The sequence below is a fragment of the Macrobrachium nipponense genome, chromosome 1 (assembly GCF_015104395.2).
Source record: "Macrobrachium nipponense isolate FS-2020 chromosome 1, ASM1510439v2, whole genome shotgun sequence".
Classification (NCBI taxonomy): Eukaryota; Metazoa; Arthropoda; class Malacostraca; order Decapoda; family Palaemonidae; genus Macrobrachium; species Macrobrachium nipponense.
In genome coordinates, this window is record NC_087200.1 from 188,553,013 (window position 1) to 188,575,512 (window position 22,500).

The following is a 22,500-nucleotide window of genomic DNA, read 5'->3' on the forward strand; positions in this document are numbered from 1 at the left end:
ACTTTTCCCCTTCACGTTTTAAAATACTGGTATTCAAGAATCCCAAGATGGCCGACACTGACTTACCCAGAGAGACGTACAGCTTCTCAACGTCCAACCACTGAATCAGCAAAAAAAGGCCACAAGTTGCTTGCGACATGATTATAACCCTTTTTCCTACCAAAAAAAGTCTATGTCTAACTAGTCACCAGTCTTTTTGTTAGCGTACCTACAGGTTATAAAATATATAAAAAGCCTCTTAAACCGCCTGCCACCACTCTTACACCCCTTTTACTAAAACTACACAAATTGGAAACCCTTACCTGTTGTCAACGGTGCCCTTTGTCTGCAAACATGTCATTAAGCTATTAAGATCACGTAAGTACAATAATATACTATTTATTACCCAAAGCAGATAATTAACAAGTCATAGTGACAAAAACCCAAATCTGCCCACAAAGAAAACTAGTAAGTTATCATTCTACCCTCCAGACTAAGAATTCACTCCCAGACCCAGAATGTCAATAGGTTCATTGTTTTAGTCAGGTTAGAGAATCCCGTCTCTAATACCATGGAATAAATCCCATCTTTTAGATGGGATTTTCTCTCCTGTCACCTGGCGTGTACCAAACTGACCTCTTTCTTCTCATCAAAAGGAATGTGACTTTCGCAAGTGCCCTGGTCAATTAGACCTGCAACATTTGTACAAACGAATGTACATGCTTGAAGACAAGACGAGCAGTCTCTCGATTAAAAATGCTTATGTACCAAATTCCTTCACTCAAGAAAGCTGCCCCTACAGCTCAGCCAGTCTCCAAGCAAGACGTGATATGTGATTCACTAACATTACACACTTGTAAGATATATATTTATGCATATTTAAATGAAGTGCATTTAGTGTTTCAAGTCTGCGATGGCTGGGATCAAAGGATGGGGAAAACTTGTTTTTCCTTAAGAGTTTTCACTTCGGTTGGTTTAAATTTAATTTTCTCTCTCCTATCTTTCGTTTCTTTTCCTTACTGAGTTATTGTGTGGAGGAAGCGAGTTATTTTTGTGGAGATGTCTGAAACGGGTTGTATAGGGGGGACTTAGTGAGTTGTGTAATTCTTGTGAGTTGATGAAAGAGGGTGGTGTCTCTGCTTGGATAGAGAGGGGTTGTGCCTTGATTGCAACTCAGTCATTATTGCAGGGAGATGAACGGTGGAGGTGACAAAGAGTGGATTTTATGCCTGAGATTCTTTTTCTGCGTTTCTTTTTTGGGGGGATAACTTGGGGGGTTAACCTTGAAATTTTATATGACTTTGCACTCGGCTGTTGGCGCATGGGCATAAGAAGTGACTGCTTCCATGGAGTTTGTGAATATATCAGTACAAAATTTTTAGAAGTTGCTGCACTTCTCAAGGCTTCTGAATAATGTTCCGGGTGCAATTGTGAGCAGTTTTGGTTGTCCAGTGGTGCCAACGTCTGAGGAATCTTTTATTTTTGTATAAGTCAAGAAGCACATGTTGAGATGCCCACTAGTAGACAGCACACTTTTCAATGGTAGGCCGAAAACCATGATAGTGAGTCAAAGGAACTTTCCACAGGGAGATTCAGGCTTTGCCTCCGGTGGTTTTTGCGCTAAAGTGGAGAGTGATTGAAAATATACGGATCAAACACTACAGCTTTGTTGTTTCAATTGCAATACACACACACACATTTATATATATATATATATTATATATATATATATATATATATATATATATATATATATATATACAAAGATTAAATCCTTCATGAATTCTGTCTTTATGTATTTATCACGATCCATATTTTCGTGATTCAGTTACACACACACATATATTAAGTCTGAAGGAATGTAAACGACTCTGCCTGACGTCAAAGACGTCTGTCAGCAAGAGATTTTATGATGAAAAATTTATATATCAGGTAGAATTCAAGTATTTACAAAGTTTTCATGAAATGTGCGATACAATACTTCGATGCAAAATGACAATAGACAAAGAGTGACCCAAGGAGATTGGATACTATTTCCTCATCAGTGCACAAACAATCAAGATCTTCATTTGAAATTAGTTCCATAAAATGAAATAAAAGAATTAGTTGAAGTTATTAATCATGTCGCTGTTATATAAATAAAAGGTATTTTAAGCTTTCGTAGAGTAGAGATGGGTTAGAAATGACCCCAAGGAAACGTCTAGGGTTTAGATATCCAGTAATATATCTGCACATTCCGATTCCAGTTATAGAGTTTTTGTTTTCCAAATAGCGCAAATATTTGGCGTTAAATTCCGGAAGTATTCCCACGAAACCTTCATCACATAATAATTCAATATATATATATTTTATTTTATATATATATATATATATATATTATATATATATATATATATATATTAAGACCAAAGGATCGATAATGCTTTTTTATAATGCACTGGGAAAAAAGAACTAGAAATAAATGGTGTTGGAGTGTTATTTATACATAATGGGAAAATTTGCTTTTTATCCTCAATATCCTGATAAGGAATATGAAATTGAAAATCGTATAAACAATGAACATCATGTTTTTCTCAATATCTAACTTGTGCTATGCATCGACCTATAAGTAAAATAACTCACAAAGTAATAAAATATGGAATCTCATAAACCTATTCACAATCCAAATTGATACACTACTGATGACTTGAAATTATTTGTCGTGTAGCTATCTTTTTATCTGTATATCTTCTCGTGGTGGCAACGTAACCTACTATGAGATTCAGGGTCTCTGTAACACGGTTTTTTTGGCCTTTGCTTCTTGTCAAAGCATTGGATGTAGCTGAAAGTTGACATATGTATATTTTTTCAACCACACACAAATTTTGTCAGTATTATCAATAATCTAAACCCGATAGTTTTAATTTTTATAGAGTAAAAATGCTCTAGCCGACGCCATGGCCAATGATTACGAGCCAAGAGTCGAAAAACATTCATTACGTAAGCAAGGTAAACACACCTTTTGGCGAAATGTTGCCCCGCCCATCCCACCAGACAAAAACTCCATCGGCTCTGAAACCCAAAGACTTTATGAATGGCGGAACGATACATAGATGCGGGTGGGGTATCAGTGCTAGCGTAGTAATACTACTGTAGGCAGTAGTGCCGCAACAAATATAGTCAGTAATATAACATGAATTAAATAAACAAGGTAGAATGGAGTTGGCATAGTACTGTCTAGTGAACTAAAGAACTCGGTAATAGAAGTGCATAGAAAGAATGACCGTATCATCAGATTGAAGATATGTTATGGAGGAGAGATTCTGAATATTATAAGCGCATATGCACCACAAGTTGGTTGCACAGAAGAAGAGAAGGGACTTTCTGGAGAGACATGGGATGGAATAATGCAAGAACTGGAAGAGCATGAGAGGGTGATAGTTGGGGCAGATTTTGAATGGCCATGTCGGAAGTGAAAATGAGCGATTGGGCGGGTGCATGGGGGCCATGGAATTGGGGAGAGAAAACCCAGAAGGAGAGAGTGTAGTGGACTTTGCTGTGTCATTCGACATGGCAATAGTAAACACATTTTTTTGAGAAGAAAAGGGAACACCTAATAACATATAGGAGTGGGAGAAGATTCTCCAGATAGACTATTTCTTGTATAAAAGGATAAATCTGGTGGAGGTCAAGAACTGCAAAGTTATTCCAGGCGACCATGTAGCCCCCCAACACAGGCTGCTATGTATGGACTTGAAATTGAAAAGGGAAAGAAAAACCAAAGCTAAAGGGATAAGGAAAATTAAATGGTACGAATTACAGAAGGAAGGGGATAAGAAGAGAGAGTTTAAGAGGAGGGTTTGGAGGATATTGATATAGGGATTGAAGATGTTCAAGAATGGTGGCACGAAATGCAGCAGTAATAAGAAGGCATGGAAAGGAGCTGCTAGGAGAGACATCTGGTATCATATGGGAAGAAAAGGATAGGTGGTGGGATGAAGACATTGAGAAAAGTAGTAAAAGATAAGAAGGAGCAAAGAAAAGATGGGAAGAGTCACAGTCAGTGGAAGACAGATAGGTACAGAGAGAAAAACAAGGTGGTGAAAAAGGTGGTAGCCCAAGCTAAAGCAAAGTCGTATGATGATGTGTATAATGAGCTGGGGACAAAGGAAGGATTAAAGAAGATGATGAAGCTATCAAAGGCTAGAAATAAGAGCACCAAAAGATACTAACACACATCAAACAAATAAAGAATCAAGAGCGTGTAGTGCTTAGAAAGGAGGAAGACATTGTGAAGAGATGGAAAAGAATATTTCGAACAGTTGTTAAATGAAGAAAATAAATAGACTAATAAGAGAGGATGGGCAAGTGAACATTGGCATGGTAATGAGTTTTCCTAGGCAAGAGGTACTAAAGCACTGAAGAAGATGAAGAATGGGAAGGCAACCGGACCAGACATGATCCCGGTGGAGGCATGGAAAGCATTAGGAGATGAAGGAGTGGATATACTGTACGATCTATGATAAAGATCCTTGAACAGGAAAAGATACCAAATGAGTGGCGTGGGAGTATATTGATCCCAATTTTTTAAAGGGAAAGGCGATGTCCAAGAGTGTGGTAATTATAGGGGCATTAAATTGATGTCCCACACTTTGAAGATACTGGAAAGGATGATAAATGCTAGACTGAGAGAAGAAGTACAAATAGGTAAAGAGCAGATGGGATTTATGAAGGGAAGGGGAACAACAGATGGTATATTTTGTCTGAGGCAAATAATGGAGAAATTCGGGGAAAGACAAAGGGACCTACATATGGTATTCATTGACCTTGAAAAGGCTTATGACAGAGTCCCGAGACAAGAGGTATGGAGGAGCCTGAGGGAGAAGAAAATGGTGGCCAGAGAAGTATGTGAGATTGATAACCAAGAGATGTACCGGAATGTATTTACCAGAGTGAGGAGCAGTGTTGGGGAGACAGAAGGTTTTGAGGTGAGAGTAGGATTACACCAGGGGTCGGCTCTGAGCCCATTTATCTTTAACATAGTGATGGATGTTATAATAGAGGAAGTAAGGGAGACAGTACCATGGAACATATTGTATGCGGATGATATTGTTCTGTGTGGCAGAGAGCAGGGAAGATCTGGAAGTGAAATTGGAAAGATGGAGACAAGTACTGGAGGACAGAGGAATGAGAATAAGTAGATCAAGACAGAATATATGTGTACCACCACTGAGGGGGATGATAGAGAAAGTATTCAGCTTGGTGGAGAGCAAATAAGGAGAGTTGATAAGTTTAAGTATTTGGGATCTTTTGTTAACGCTGGAGGAAGTATGGAAGAAGAAGTAAAACATCGGGTACAGGCAGGCTTAGGAAACAAACTGGAGAGCGGCCTCGGGAGTTCTTTGTGACAAAAGAGTGCCGCTTAGGTTAAAAGGAAAATTTCACAAGACGGTGGTAAGAACAGCAATGCTGTATGGTACGGAAACAGCAAGCATGAGAAAAGCAGAGCAGAAGAAGATGGATGTGGCAGAAATGAGAATGCTTAGGTGGATGTCTGGGGTAACAAGAGTGGATAGGATCAGAAATGACTACATAAGGGGTCAACTAAGGTGGTGGAAGTATCAAAGAAAGTGCAGGAGGGGAGGCTGAGATGGTATGGACACCTGTTGAGGAGAGATGAGGACCACGCTGGGAGACATACTATGGGAGTGGAGGTGCAAGGAAGAAGAAAGAGAGGGAGACCAAGAAAGAGATGGAAGGACTGTGTGAGAGGAGATTTACATGAGAAGGGAATGATGAGGCAGAAGCGCAAGATAGAAATAGATGGAAACGGCTCATCCGAAACGGCGACCCCATATAAAAATGGGAAAAAGCTGGGAAGAAGAAGATACATGAATTAAACGTTTAGGCCAACTGCTGGGATCCTTGAGGATCATTTAGCACTTCTTACAACTACTCGGGAAATTAGTTTTTATAGACAGATGTTAAATTTTCTAATCCAACAGAGCCCATGGTAGCCTTCAGTGTTATCCTGAATTGTAACGAGGCGAAAGTGTGGTGGAGCCTCATGAAGTCATCATTCTGACGATAATTATTGGTGAAGGTTTAAAGCCAATATACGGTACCGGTATTTTTTTTTCAGTAAATAGGTAGATAGCCAGTAAATAAAAATTGCTTGACGTTGGATATAGCAGTTATCAAATCAAGTTTGTCTACTATGTTTTTGAAACTTACCAACTATTCCCTACATCTTGTCAATCTGATTGTGACCTATAAAGTAGACTGTAATTTCTTAGGAAACCTATTTTGGGAGCTTGACTAATAATCGAAGTGTTTTTTGTATTTATTAACATATTTTGCTGGTTTGTTCATTATGACAATTATCAGTGGAGAGGTTCCAGATTTCATAAAGGTGTACTGCTTTGCTTGTATTCAAATTTGTTTGTCATTGTTGCCAGAGGTTTAGCCTTCGTTACGTATAGCCAATCATCCATCGAGAAAGAGGGAAGAAATGCTGTCATAAGTTACGTAACGAATGCGTTCGAAACCTTTTCTCTGAGTAAGTTGGCCCGTCTTCAAAAAAGGTCACTTTTACATTGTAAGTACCAAATTTATTCAACCTACGTAATGCAAAATACAGTCAAAATTTATGTGTAGATATAATATGTATTCTGAATAAGCGTTATATTTATGAAATGCATAGATAAAAATTTATTTGCGAAAAAAACCGTGTTACAGAAAGCCCTGAATCTCATAGTAGTTCTGATGCTATGGATGCAGGTTCGAATCCTTCTACGGATCTAAGAGTTTGTAGTGAGTGACTCGCGTATCGAAAAAATGTGACGATTTGGAGAAGTGTACCTCAGCCACATGCCCCCTTCAGGAAACGTCCTACGCTCAGTGTCCTTCGCAGAAAGGTCTTGGTCAAGTTTCAATTTGGAGAAGTCCTTCGGCGAAATTTTCCGAGTCGGGTATCCTTCGCCTATACATCCCACGGCGAAATGTGTGTCTGCCAAGTGACGTTCAGCTACATGACTACCGATGATATTTTCGTCCACGTAATTCAGGCAAATGTCGTGAGTCGTGAGTCCCCCCCATGAAATGTCCATCAAGCAATCGCTCTTCCAGAAATACCCGTCGGCCAATATTCCGCTCAATGTTGGTTTCTCGGTGAAAAAGACAGTTGTCCTTTTAGGCACTTCGAGAATATGTACTTCTATAAAGTGGTCTTATTTGGCAAAACGTCCAGTAGACAAGTGTTCGTGCAGGAAATGTTCTTCAGCAAATTGTCTTTTTAAAAATGTCCGTCGCCAATCCATCAGCCACCCTTCCCTTTAATAAATCCATAACAGTAAAACGAAGCTTATTATATAAGATAATGAAACGACATTTCCCTAAAATGACCAATAAACCTCCGATGAAATATTAGCTATTTCGTCGACCAAATACAAACAAGCAACATTGCGATACTGATTTCAATTACTATAATCTTCCCTCGCGTGATTCCTGAAGACTTGCAATACAACTGCATAAGAGAGAGAGAGAGAGAGAGAGAGAGAGAGAGAGAGAGAGAGAGAGAGAGAAGAAAAACTGGTACTAAGTGGAAGGGTGTGGTGGAGGTTTTCCGGGAAAACAGACGAGAAATGGATAGGCGAGGGAGGAGTGAGTAGCCCCTTCCATCCCAGGACGAAGAGGGGAGGGGGAGAGATGGAAAGTGGGTGAGGGGATTGAATGAAGGGCAGGGGCGGACGAAAATCAGGGAAGGAGAAGGAAGAACGAAGATTAGAAAAGAGAGAGAGAGAGAGAGGGCGCGGACAAGGGAGAAGGAAGGGGTGCCAGAAAGAGTGGAGGATGTGCAACGAGAAGCTTCATTTTTCCTTTCTCTCTCCCCCCCCACCCCCCCGTCTCTTTTTTTTCTTTTGACCTTTTAGGATGGCCAAGGAGAAGGTATAGGCCGGGGGGTGGGGGGGCGTGGCATGGATGGGAGATGGAAGGGACCCTCTACCTCCAAAGTTTTGAAATGCTATCGAGAGTGAGTGGAAATCGGCAAGGGGGTATACACGGTGGGGCACAGAACGTTAAGAGAAGAGAAAGGGAAAAGTTTCAAGAGGGCTGAATGCCGCCATTGGGACTCTGCAAGATCACCTGGGTCCTTTTTCATGAGGACGAAACAACAGCTTTACTTTCTCCTCCAGACAGAGGACGATGTCATTCTATGAATCGCCTAAGCTCGAAGTCATCATCTAAACTGTCTCATTTCATTCATTTAAATCATATCTATATCTAATTTGAAATCGATTCAACACTCCAATAAAATCGAAGCAAATTAAAATGACATTTTTTCACAGTGGTTATACTTCGAATCAACGGCAGTCCCGTTCAAATCAGAAATCAATGACTCACTCTCCCATACAAGCCAAAAATAAATATCTAAAACAATAAGTACAACAGAGATAGAGATAATCCCATTTTGGAAGGACTGAATACAACGAAACACCTGATAATAAAAAAAAAACTAAAACAAAATAATTGACAATTAGGTAAAGAATTCCAAGAGCTCAATGCATGTAATGGTTTCTATTATGGCCCGCCCTCCGGTCACCAGAATTCCATTGATCGCTTGGGTTCAACTGAAGAAGAGAACGCCAGCGGTCATCCAAGAAAGACTCACAGGGGCTGACTCAGTCAATTGCACTTCTACTGAAGACTCAGACTGACATTTGAATTCTTTTAGCAGGAACTAGGTCAGGCTCATCCTTCTGGGAAAGACTGGATGCACAGTTACTGTAAACAATAAGGCCTTGCAATAAAACCTTGGAAGACCATAAACAGAAAAAGAAAAGCGCAAATAAGTGGTAGGGCGCCAAGTGAGAATTCTGCTTCTTAACATTACTTTATTCACACAAGCACAGTAGTAAATGAAAGGTTACAGATCTCACTAAAGTGAACATGCATAATAAATCACTGAATTGGATATTAGCACATCAAGTTAATCAAAAGTGTACATGAATAGACCATACAGGTCTTTTAAATTCCAATCAACAGTGCAATTATATCAGCACAGGTCGGGTGGATTCCTCTGCCAAAACAAGACGACAGGAAAACGTCTAACGTGGTGGTGGTGGTGGTGGTGGTGGTGGTGGGGGGGGGGGGGGGGGGGGGGAAGACTTTGACAACACTCTGAAAGTGAAATAATTCCAGATGAAATTACTACGAAATTATATCTCTCTTAGAACTAGTTAATACACAAATTACTGGTAAGGGTACTAAATTGATCTATGTAGTCACTTCTAGCAAGGGAATGGCATGGATAAGTACCATGTTGGAAAGTCATAGAAAATTGGATTGAATTAAATGAATTAAATTGTGAATTGTGAGAGAGAAATATCGAGTCAGAGAAAAACGACACTGGCTTAGAACTAACTCTCAAATCCCAGGACGTACCATATTTGCTTCTTTGTGATGCTTGGATGGAAGAGTCCACAGGTGAGGTATATCTGAACTATCTTGTGGTGACGTCTGGCTCAAAGGTTAAAGTTCTTCCAGTGTGTGCAAATGTGGGTGCCAGCCTGTCACAAGGCTGAATACTCAAACGGCTACTCAACAGATGACCAACACAGTCTAATTTGTGATCTCTGTTGACTGGTCCATTGTAAAGCAGGGAATGTGCCCAGGCCATATTCCAGAAGTCCACCGCTACATCACTCCTCTTGACAGCTTCCCCTTAATCTTCTTACTGCGTTTTGGAGGAAGATTTTATCTATCAGATCTGAATCGCAGGTTCCTTTTGAGAGGTTCATCATATTTCTTTGTTTAATCAGTGCTGGGTCTATGAGCACTCAAAGGAGACTGGGTAGCAGATTTCACAGATAAAATCTCCCTCCAACCAGCGGTTTGGAAGATTAAGGAGCTGTTAACAGAGGAGACATAGCGGCAACCTTGTGGAATATTCCTTCACTGGTATAAATACCACTGTTCTGTAACTTTTATTTCAACCATTATCTGCCTGTTGAGGGAGACAAGAAAGTGTCTCCGAAATATAGCTGTAACTTTCAACCCTTAACCAAAGGGAATTTCAAAGATAATTACATCTGCCTGGTTCGAAAGGACTGTCTACCTCTGAATTTAATCTTAAAATCATCGATTCGAATCACGGACAGGGCAGATGAACATAACAAAAACGCCCTTCAGGTGGAAGTTTTTCCCAAGGTTAAATGAAATAACAATAACGGGCTTAATATTTATGGAATATAAAATATTGTTCATTATTTACAATATATATATATATATATATATATATATATATATATATATATATATTAATATATATATATATATATATATCATATAGCCCGATCTCATGAACATATGTTAACTAACATGCGCAATGCGCATGCTGAGAGATGGAAAGAAGCCATTTTTTATTTTCATATTTTTGAAGAATGGTCGCCACTACGGTGAACTGGCCAGTCCTATCCACTGAATGCAGAAAGCAGACTCGGACCTTTCGGGGAAAACTGTCAGTCGTGCATGGGAAGCTCAATCCGAAAGGGTATTTTTAGGCGTTGCTGTATCCATTTGTGGCGGTGAGAGTACCCAACCACTGAGGATTATTTCACTGATTTAGCAGGGGGTTCTTTTTCTCTCTCTCTTCTCTCTCATCTCGCTCTCTTCTCTCTCTCTCTCTCTCCTCTCTCTCTCTCTCTCTCTTTCTGAATTGTCAATTGAAAGAGATACATATATAAATTATATTCGGCAACAAACTTAGGGCATCTTTTATGAATATCTTTGTGAAATAATGGAGACATTTAAGGTGATTAATCCAAATCTACCTTACTTTTAAGGTCTTCTTAAGTCTCACAAGGATAACATAGTATTCTGAGCCATTATTTCATTTAGGGGCGTTTCCTCTGATAAACTTTATGTGATTAACAGGCTTTCTCTTCCCCATTAGAGGCATATTTTCTCACAGCCATATGAAACATTCCAAAGATTTCTGTTACAGATTCCAAGCATTACATATACCCCCTCACAATGTACAAAACTTAAGCTTGGCTGTGGATCTCCTATTCACAAATTTACCCATAAAAGATGCCCTGCAGTTTTTGACGGAAAACTTAGAGCCCTCCCTAGATCATTTCCCAATAGCCATGAATAATGAAATAATAAAATTAGTTGAACTATGTGTATCCAACATCAAACAACGGTTTTTCTTTCAGGGAATCATTCTTAAAAAAACAAAAACAAAAAAACTACAATATTAAACGTAAAAATACTAATAGGCATGATGTGGATGACATAAGTCGATGCTACTCAACATTTTCGGATCACAGATGGGGCAATTTTAACGATTTTCCTTCTAAATTGTAAGCATAAAAGCCCGGTATAAAATTCAAATGCGATTGGGAAACATCAATAAAATTCCTTTCCTAGATGTTTCAATAATTTGAGACACGACAGCTTAAATACATAGTGTACAGAAAACTTACTTTGGCAATTTCACACATTATTTTTTTAAAGTTTCCATGCTATTTTTCTGAAGACTATTCTTAAAACCTTACAGCTTTGCTCCCCGGAATTCCTGGAAAAAGAATTTTAACTCATCTGCAAGCAGCTTCCGAGACCATGTAATTGAGAAAGCTATCTATAAAGCTAACTCAGCAATAAGTCACCAAACTGGTCCGTTTTGATGTAACTTCTTTATTTATCAGTTTCCCGGTTGATGATTTACTGAGCTTTTTAGCTGACGAATTAACATAGCATTTTACCTTTGGCTTCTGACTAAATTCTAGAATTGATAAAATTGTGTTCAAGATTGTAAGTTTGTTTTTAACGGAAGTGAATACCATTAAAAGTTTGGAATGCCTAGGGGAAATACCCCTTCCCCACTACTTAGTAACCTATAAATGGAATTTTTGAGATAAAAACATTGCCTTTGGAGGTTCTTTGGTTTCTAAACTTTGATGACATATTCTGTCTAGCCCGTTTGGTGGCTTCTATTAAATGCACCGTTGAAGAAGAAAATAATTGTTTATTACTGTTGTTAGAAATTTTGGTTCATACGCAGAATGGATAAAAACTTCGCGGTTGATGTTTACAGGAAACCTACCAACGTCAGTTCTTAAATTCATTATCATTCAGATCACCATGTTAATGTCAAACTCTGTTTTCTGTGGCATGTTTTTAAATACATTAAGAATATGCAGTCTGGAATTCCTAGACTTAGAGTTTTGTAAAATTTATGAAGTAGGAATTGTGTTACAATGCCCTAGGTTCTTAATCGACAAGCCTTTCAAGAAAGTTAGAAACATTTTTTATTCCAGTAACAATAGGGAGCCTTTTGTAAGAGAAAATATTTTGAAACTGCCATACGTATAACATCAATCTTTTTTTTTTATTAAAAAAATTACTGAAAACTTTCAAGATAAATGTGGTTAAAAAACAATTCAGGAACACTTCAAAATACTGTTCGCAATTCCCCAAAACAAATTAGAGGTTGTATTTACACGATTTCTTGTGCTGGGTGTATGAACAAATACCTAGGTTAAACTGGTAAAGAACTAGATTACCGTCTAAAACAACACCGTTATGCAGTTCGAAAAGGTCAATTGACAAGTGCTTTATTTGTACACATGAATGATTTTAACCACTGCACAGACTAGAAAAAAATCTGAGATCATTTTTTTGTAACCATATTGTTAAAAGAAATGTATCTGGATCTGTCTTCATTGAGCATTCTACCAATCAACTTATGAATTTTAGTTCAGGTCTTTTTAAATTAGATAGATACCTTGTTTATAAAATTGTAGGGAAGTACAATGTCACCTTTTAGCAACAGCCTGTTCTACTAACTGCAGTTCCAGTTCTGAAGCATTTTTAAAGCACTCCTACTCAGTGTATGGGAATGGCAATTCATCTTCTTGAAACTACGGATTGCATACAGTAATGATGTTTTAATTGTTAATGGCTATGGTCTTTGGTCTGTGAAGTTATCTTGTTTATGTCTCTATTTATTTACATTATTTTGTACATCCGAAGAAGTGTACGCAATACATGAAAGCGCTTGGTACCTGACCTTTGATTTTCACCTTCCCTGTCGCTGTCTACGTATAAAGCTTACTTCATATTCTACCGCCCTCCTGAAAACATGCCCACTTATAGAATCACTGCCACGCAGGTACTGATTAAGAAGTTGACACAAATGCATGGAAATTCTAAGCCTTTCGTGTTTGTCAACCCAAATACCCTGCCAAATCCAAATCCTTAATGAAGGTAAAGCACGTGCCGCCTCCAAAGACAGCAATATACGAAAGCCCTCACCTCGACTGGGACATATCCCATTACGTATTTACAGGTGTATCACTCTCACAAAGATGAATACAAGACAAATGCTCAGTAAGATGAAGTCACATATAATTCACAGCAGCAGCTGTAGGTTCAAAAGCCAGATTCTTAAGTCAGTGCTGATAAAGCTAAAAAATACATTGAAACTACATCAATAGGAGCCTGGGATTCAGATCCAACGGATAAAAAATTTTTCCCAACCAACGATAAAAATGATGAAGATGACTCAGCGAACATTAGTTTCCGAAATATAACGCTAGAAAATCTAATCCCTTACATTTTTCTTTTAGCAATGTTTTATATAGATATATTATATATATATATATATATATATATATATAGGTATATATGTATAAATCCCTAAATCCACGGTAGAAAAGGCAAGTGAAAAACTGTGGGAACTTGAAAATGTAGAATATACTACGAAAGTAATTGCTGCAAGTCCCAGTTTTTCACTCACCTTTCTGCCGTGGATTTAAGGATATCCCAGAGCACGTGTTCCTTCGTGCTACACTGGATATGTGTGTATTGGTATGTAGTATGTATGTTATATGTATTATAATCTCTAATATATATAATATGTATACATATGTATGTATGTAATATATATATATATATATATAATATATATATATATATAGAAATATATATGTATATATATATATATATTATATATATATATATATATATATATATATATTTTCAACAACATCCGTTATCTAAGCCTCATGCAATCTTGTGGATTAAGTCCAAACAACCAAACAAGAACAATGCCTTCCTTTCCCCTTTTTCCACTAATTTCCTTCACTTTCCTTATCTTATGCATCCCTCAGTTTATAAGAACGAATAGATGAGTGGAAGAGTAAATAACGTAAAATTGAAGATACAATAACTATATAGAAATACGTATCATTATCAGCATTAGTCAATCACAGTATTTTATTTTAATGTGTATGTTTATAAGAAAAAGATTAGGTTAATACGTGCATAGAAAAGGTAAACAGCATACATATTACGATGACGGTATATGAGAATAAATCTAATTAGAAGTAAATAAATTTAATCCTGCACTCAAATGGTCAAGCACTTGTGAAGCAAATGCCTTGTTTTATACTTCTAATTTTTGCTCACAATCTGGATACTCTGTTGGGCAAGCTCTTAGATAACCACTGGAGCTATCGAAGTTTTCTATTATGAAAGTAGGTAACAGTTAAGAGGTAAAATATGCTAAATTTTTTTTTTTAACTCATGTGACCTGTACCAAATCAACATATAGAAAACCTGCACATTTTAACTGTTACTTGAACGTTGTTATTTGTCGATTTTTTAAAATTTAATTGCTTGCAACTTAGCTTTGACTGAGTGTGGATTGGTTGCACAAATATATAATATATATATATATATATATATATATATATATATATATATATATATATATATATATATAAACCCTTTGCATCCGCATGTGAGACAATAATAGAAACTGAGTTTGATCCGAATGTGTTCTCATGAGAATCATTATTTGCGCAATGCTATTTGAACGAATTTTGAGGAAGTAAAGCTTGAGAGAACAGATGAGAACGTTGAGGTGGATTATGGGAATATCGCTGCTTGAGAGATTGGAAAATGATGAAACAAGAAGGGCAGGCTTAGTGAAGATTACAGAGGTGATAAGAGAGTCACGATTGAAATGGTATGGGCATGTGTTGAGGATGGATGACGAGGAGGGAGTGAAGAGGGCTTGGGAGGAGCCTGGAAGAGGAAGAAGATCGAGAGGGAGACAGAGAATTAGATGGCGAGATAAAGTAAAGGAAGATATGGAGAGAAGAGGTTTGGTGGAGGAGGATGCCTATGATAGAAGGCAGTGGAGAAGGCGCATCAGGCAACCGACCCCTTAATGTAAGGATAACGGTGGGAAAGAAGAAGATTTGAACGAAATTTGCAGGAAAACGTTTAATTGACTTGGATGAGCCATAAATGACTTATGGCAACTCTTATGGCAACATTCACACCACAGCTGGTGATATGAGGAAGAACAGCTCCCATGAGATTTCACTGGGGAGAATAACTACATCTCTCTGTCCAAATACATCTTGGATATATTTGCTCATGAATATACATGGAGATAGTTGCTCGGTTTAGTTCCCATCTTTTATGATAGTTTGTCAGCTGCTATGGTTATTCTACAAAATATAGAACAAAAATATTAGAAAGAACATTTATAACTCGCTCAAAGGAGCTACATCTCATCCCAGTACATTTCATGAATACTTATCAATAAATACAACCAGGGGTTGCTGCTTTTAGTTATTATCTTTTAAATATCATGAGAGTTCTAATTGTAATTTGACAAATAAAATGAAAAAAAAAAATTAGAAAGAACATGTACAATTCAATAAAATTAGCATAATTTTGTGACTGTCTTGGAAAAGAGGCCCTCCACAGAACTGGAAATATTCACTTTCAACTTCCCATGGAATGTATAGACAATTTTTCAGAATTTATTTCTTACGCCATGAGCATTTTCATACCTTCCTCTTCTAAGTGACATTTTTGTTTTCTAAATTGACCAACCTTAAGGTTTGCTCAATCTCGAAGTGTTCGAAGTGTTTTTAATGTATACTTAGTCTGGACTGTAAGCAATAAGATAATAACAGCCATGTGTCCATTGTAAGGCGCTGTTGTAAGTATAACCACCTAAAACAGGGGTTGGCAATCTTTTGGAGAGTGCAGGCCAGACAACTAAGCAGTTTCTTGGAGAAGGGCATGATATAAAATTTTCCATACGAATCGTTCAATGCCCTAAACTAGGTAACAACTGTTAGATGATTAGTGTCCAAGGTGTCAAGTTGGTGGGCCGCATTAACACCCTCAGGCCAAACAAGGGCCAAATAGCCGAAAACACCCCTTAACAATTGAAACTGGCCAAACCGGGGCAAAAAGCCAAAACCACCCTTCAACAGTTGAAATTGGCCAAACCGGGACCAAAAAGCCAAAACCACCCATCCCTAACCGGCTGGATGTGGCCTGTGGCCAGGAGGTTGCTAACCCCTGGCCTGAAACCTTCTAAATTCCGTTCTTGTATACCCTTGGAGGAACTCCTGTATGAGCTGAGCTCGTGTGTATGCGCTAGGTTCAGCAGCCAATCATGGAGCAGCTTCCAGTCGTATGCTCATACAACACCGCCACCACATGCTGGGTCTCAGTTGTCCACAGAGCCAACTTACTTGTAACCATGGCCACATAGCTTCTGTGTAGGTGTATAAAGCAGCTCATATTGTGATTTTTCTGCGGAGAGGGATCATCCATGATCAACCAATTTCGTGGATTTTACACATCATTGCACCCCAAACATAATTGAATATTTTTTTTTTCTCTCTAGGGCCAGTTCCCGTTGTAGGAAATGGATTAATCCAAATTACATGTCTACCTACATACACACATACATATATATGCGTGTATGTATGTATGGATCTATACACGTATGTATGTATGTTTGTATTATTATATACACATAATTTGGATTAAACCATTTCCAATAACAGGAGCTGGTTCCACTGAAAAAAATAAAAATATTCAATGCAACATTCGTACTTGAACTGCTGGATGGATGAGCCTTCTCCACAGAAAACTTACAACTAAATACAAATGTATATACATATATATACTAGCTGACCGACCTGGCGCTGCCCGGGAAAACTGAATGACAACCGATAAACTCTCTCTCTCTCTCTCTCTCTCTCTCATTCTTATTGGGGCTAAACTTGGACTTGAAGGACATTAGGAGTATCACTATACATCTCAGCGACTTCGAAAATAATGGATTAGACACTATAATCTGTCATTTTCGGTTATTTTGACATGTCACCTCCTTCCCACCCCTACATCTTGCGTTATTCTGGAACATATACTCACACAAACACACACACACATACATACATACATTTTTATACAAGTAGAAGATATTAGTGTGAGAGAGCGACAGAGAGAGAGATTGACCGCCACTAAATTCATTTAATAAGGATTTCCATACGAGTTCCTTTGTTCCTCAATGGAACGACAGATCAAACCGATGGGTGAGGTATAATTGGCCCCAATTAATCCTCTCCAATCAATACATAAGATCCAGTTCTAAATTCTAGCTACAATGGTTATTTACAAGTCTACGTAAAACCAAAATTTGAACCGCAAAATATTAATTCCGAGGTAGAGCGAATTAGCTATTAAGAAGAAATTTGTAGCTCGATGTATGTGTATAGTGTGTATATATCTATATATATATTATATATATATATATATATATATATATATATGATATATAACAGATAAATATATATATACAGTATATATATATATATATATTATATATATATATATATATATATATATATATATATATATATATATATATATATATATATATATATATATATATATATATATATAGCTTAAAAGCCAAACATAAATTAAACCTATACGCAATGCTTAAAAGAGAACGACAGAATACCAAGCAATTTCGTGGGATTTTACACATCATTGCGCCCCAAAAAAAATAATATGTAAAAATACCCAAGGACAAGAAAACTACTTGGCACTATTGTAGTTTTCTCTTGAACATTTCTTGAGCTTCAGCTGATATGTTATTTATATGTATGTATGTGTGCGTGTTTATACACTGTAGTGCACAACCTCGCTTCCTAACACGCAAAGTCACAGCTGGCTTAGAGTCGAAGGCGTCTCCATAACGGCGTTTTCTTACAGCCACTAAGGTCCTCATTCAGGCCGAGCACAACATTGTCCTCTGCAGTAATATAAAGGCTTTTATGTAAGCATCTGATGCATATGAGGAACCCCATTGAAGTTGGCCTTCGGCCCAATTTTTTTTTTCTCTTTGGTATATTAATCATTTCGTTTCCCTTTTTCGAAATCGGTTTTAAAACTTCATCCGATACAGATATGAAACGCCACGATGAAAATATAAATAATTGCAGCAAAATGTCGAAAACAAGAATTCTCTTTTTTCGTGGTACGATATTTTATAATCACTAAGAAAATTATATTCATTTGATTAACTTCTTTGCTAACTAGCCAACTCTCTCGTCTCTCCTCTCTCTCTCTCTTCCTCTCTCACTCTCATCTCTCTCTCTCTCTAAGACACTAGAGACATCCTTCTCCCCTTTCATTCCCATAATATATTAATATATATATATATATATATATATACATATTTATATAATATATATAATATTTATATATATATATATATATAGATAACATATATATTATATATATATAACCTTGTTAATATTAACATTACCGAGTATATATATATCATATATATATATATATATATGTATATATATACGAGTATATATATACATATATATATATATATATATATATATATATATATATATATATATATATATATATATACCAGCAGAAGAGACTAAGCATCCGTCATCCCGCAGGACGGGTCAAGAAGACCCGGAAAGCGATAAAAAGAAACGTGCGGGAGGATCAAAGTAGGCTATAAAAAAAAAACCCTCAGCCGACGCAGGCCATCTGATAATCGTCTGCGAGGGGGACATCTTGCGCGATATGAAGCGGAATTTATGATGGTCGTCAAGGCGTCACACAATGCTTTCCGCTGCATTTGATATCCAATAATCCCAGTGTCCATTTTATAAAACATGCTGGCATTACGACGTTCATAACGCGTAATGATCTTCCACCGACACTATACTTCCTCATCGTTTGACACCCCGACAACTCATCATAACCGTCTGGGACACCATCCCCCTCCCCTCCCCTCCTCTCCCACCATCCCTGGCTTACATCCCCTGGAGATATGCAAAAACAATAGCTGCGAAGGAACATGGCTGGGAAAAGGCTCAATATTGCCATGAAAACCGCCACATTTGACGCAGACAATGCCTCTCATTTTCTGATCCTCTCTAGATTATTGGTCGCTCTTTCTTTTCGCAGAATTATTCTTATATCCATTTTCAGTCAAACAGTGCATATATACATATACAATACACAGAGAAAGGTATGCCAATTTTTTTTTTTTTTTTTTGGTAATCAGGACCATAGGCAATTATTTAAGCAAAAGTATTCAACTTAACTCAATCTAAGAAAATAAAAGATACACACGCACACACATATACATATATACATATACATACGTGTATATATATACATACATATATATATATATATATATATATATATATAATACATACATGCATACATATGTGAGTGTGTGTGTGCAAGAGTACTGGAGAGAGAGGAGTTTTTATAGATCAAACTTTTTTATCTCATTAAGCAGAACAATCCGTTTTGTCTTGTTTAAGTATATAGACCAACTTCTCTCTCTCTCTCTCTCTCTCTCTCTCTCTCTCTCTCTCTCTCTCTCTCTCTGAACTACTATTTGTAAATCATAAGTCAATTATCTTTCAGTTTTCATGTAACCGAAAAAGGAAGCCTAAACAACGAAAAAAGTAAACAGAAAGCCAGGCTACTTACTATACACATGTATATTATTTTTATTATTATCCAAAATGAGCGAGTACCCTCATTGTGTCTCAGCCAAAAAACTACCTAGCGAAGTCACACAGAATAAAATGTTAAAATGTTAAAGAAGAATCGGTGAGAAAACAGAAAAACGTGAACTAATAAATCCATGGACGCCGATACAATTCAGAGAAACTATGGTAATAGAACATGATTCGCATAAGCATTATATATTGCAGATCTTTCAGACACAGAGACACATGAGTCAATAACACCGCTAAAAACTTCGCCACAATGTTTAACACTAAAAAAAATGAAAGGCTGCTGGTATTGGCATGAAGGAATGAAATGGAATACAGAATTTAGGCCAAAGGCCAAGCGCTAAGACCTATGAGGTGATTGAGCGCTGAAACGGAAATTGGGAGTAGAAAGGTTTGGAAGGTGTAACAGGAGGGCGACCTCGCAGTTGCGTCATGAAAGAAATGTTATGAGAGTTTGAAAAGCAAGATGGAAGAAAGAGAATATGAATGGAGATACACCAGAAGAAATGAAAGGGGTTGCAGCTAAGGGCCCAAGGGACGCTGCGAGAACCTTTAGTAATGGCTACAGTGCACCATGTGAGGTGCACTGACGCCATAACCCCCGTCAACATGGCACCGCAAAAGAACAGGGATGCTGAAGCTCTCAAAAGCTAGAAACGTGCACTTTTTCTAGGTTGCAGGCAATACTAGAGCAAGTTTCCTACTGGAATCGAACTCACCGTAAAGGGTCAGACAGGAATCCTTCCCGCGAAGGTCTAAATCATAATGACCTGTGTTGGCAAAAGGAGACCCATCCCTGCTACTTTGAACCAACATCATTAAAGGAGCATGAAGATTCCGCGAGAACAAATATTATATTCATGGTAGCCCGAAAAATCTAAAGCATGCGTACAATAATACGATTACCTCTGTTGACAAAAGGAGCCGTACAAACTAAATACTAGACCTTGCTTTAGGGAACGTGAAGGAAAAAGGTTTTTCTACAGCAAACTTTGCATAGAAGGTTGGACAATTTTATTTTTTTCCACACGGGTTTCATTAGAGATGAGAAGATGACTGTAGCAGTTACACTTGTCTTTAACGTAAGTGACAACAACGAGGTCAGTGCAATAAAATACCTCATAACTTAGTAGAATAAATTACGAAATAAGACTTCCCCCTTAGGAACTTCGAGAACTTAGTTGAGCTCTAAGTTTCAATCATAAACTCACAAGGAATATTTGTTGTCATAATCACTCCAATAACAATAATATGCGAGTTCACAACATTACAATTCAGCAATTTGAAAGATATATTGCTCCATAACCGTGAGCCTCACCCCACCACGGAGCGAGTCAACATAACGTTCATAAGTCATAGGGAAAGAATATATAAATACATTCGCATACTATGTACGCCGTATGCTTCACAATGGCCAGCCATTTCCCGGTCGTTTACGTTCTGTAAGCGATTTCGAGAACGGCTGAGAAACCCTCGAGCTATGATACATGACAAACTTTGCCCAATATACTGAGACTGTTGGGTGTTTTTTTGTTTTTTGGGGGAGGGGGATTTTCATTCCAACATACCTATCTAGGTAAATTTTTTATTGCAAACTTACATCCATGCACACATACATAATTATAGATAAAAGATCCTACTTATCTATCTACATGTCCGTTACTAACATAAATGTATGTAGAGTATATATATATATATATATAATATATATATATATATATATAGATATATATATATATATATATATCGAGCTACAATGTCCTTTAATAAAATATTTAATTCGCTCTACCTCGGAATTAATATATTTTCATATATGCTTAACCGAAGGGGAATTTTTTCATTTTTTCTCGATAATAGACTTGCCTGGATCGGGACGCGAACCCAGGATCCTTTCAAGTCCAGGAACGTCAGTGAATCTTTTACCTACTACACTATCGCGGTAGTGTAGTAGGTAAAAGTTTCACTGACGTTCCTGGACTTGAAAGGATCCTGGGTTCGCGTCCCGATCCAGGCAAGGTCTATTATCGAGAAAAAATTCCCCTTCGGTTAAGCATATATGAAAATATATTAATTCCGAGGTAGAGCGAATTAGATATTAAAGGACATTGTAGCTCGATATATGTATATGAATAATACGGAAAAGTGATATGACTTATATATATATATATATATATATATAATATATATATATATATATATATATACATATATTGTATATATATATATATATAGTATTATATATATATACATATATATATATATGTATATATATATATACTATAGATATATAGATATAGATATATAATATATATATATATATATATATATATATATATATATATATATGTATACTATATAATATATATATATATATAATATATTTAGTATATAGATATATACATATAATATATATATATATATATGTATATAGATATATATATATATATATATAATATATATATATATATAATTTCAAAACAGCACAGCAGACATATTCCACTCACAAATAATATTTCTTTTTAAACATAATACTTATCACATGCTGGAATTATTTACATCATCTTTAATATTAAAAGAAAAATCAATAAATTTAGACTTGAGAAAGTACCGTCACCATCAACAAGTGCAGATTCCAATTCAG

The 22,500-nt window shown here is 36.9% G+C and overlaps 1 protein-coding gene across 1 annotated transcript in view; it reads left to right on the plus strand.

Annotated features, from left to right (window-relative positions):
* Positions 1-22,500, plus strand: part of LOC135219936 (uncharacterized) — a gene marked incomplete in the record, with an annotated part of 835,576 nt that overhangs the window by 397,819 nt on the left and 415,257 nt on the right.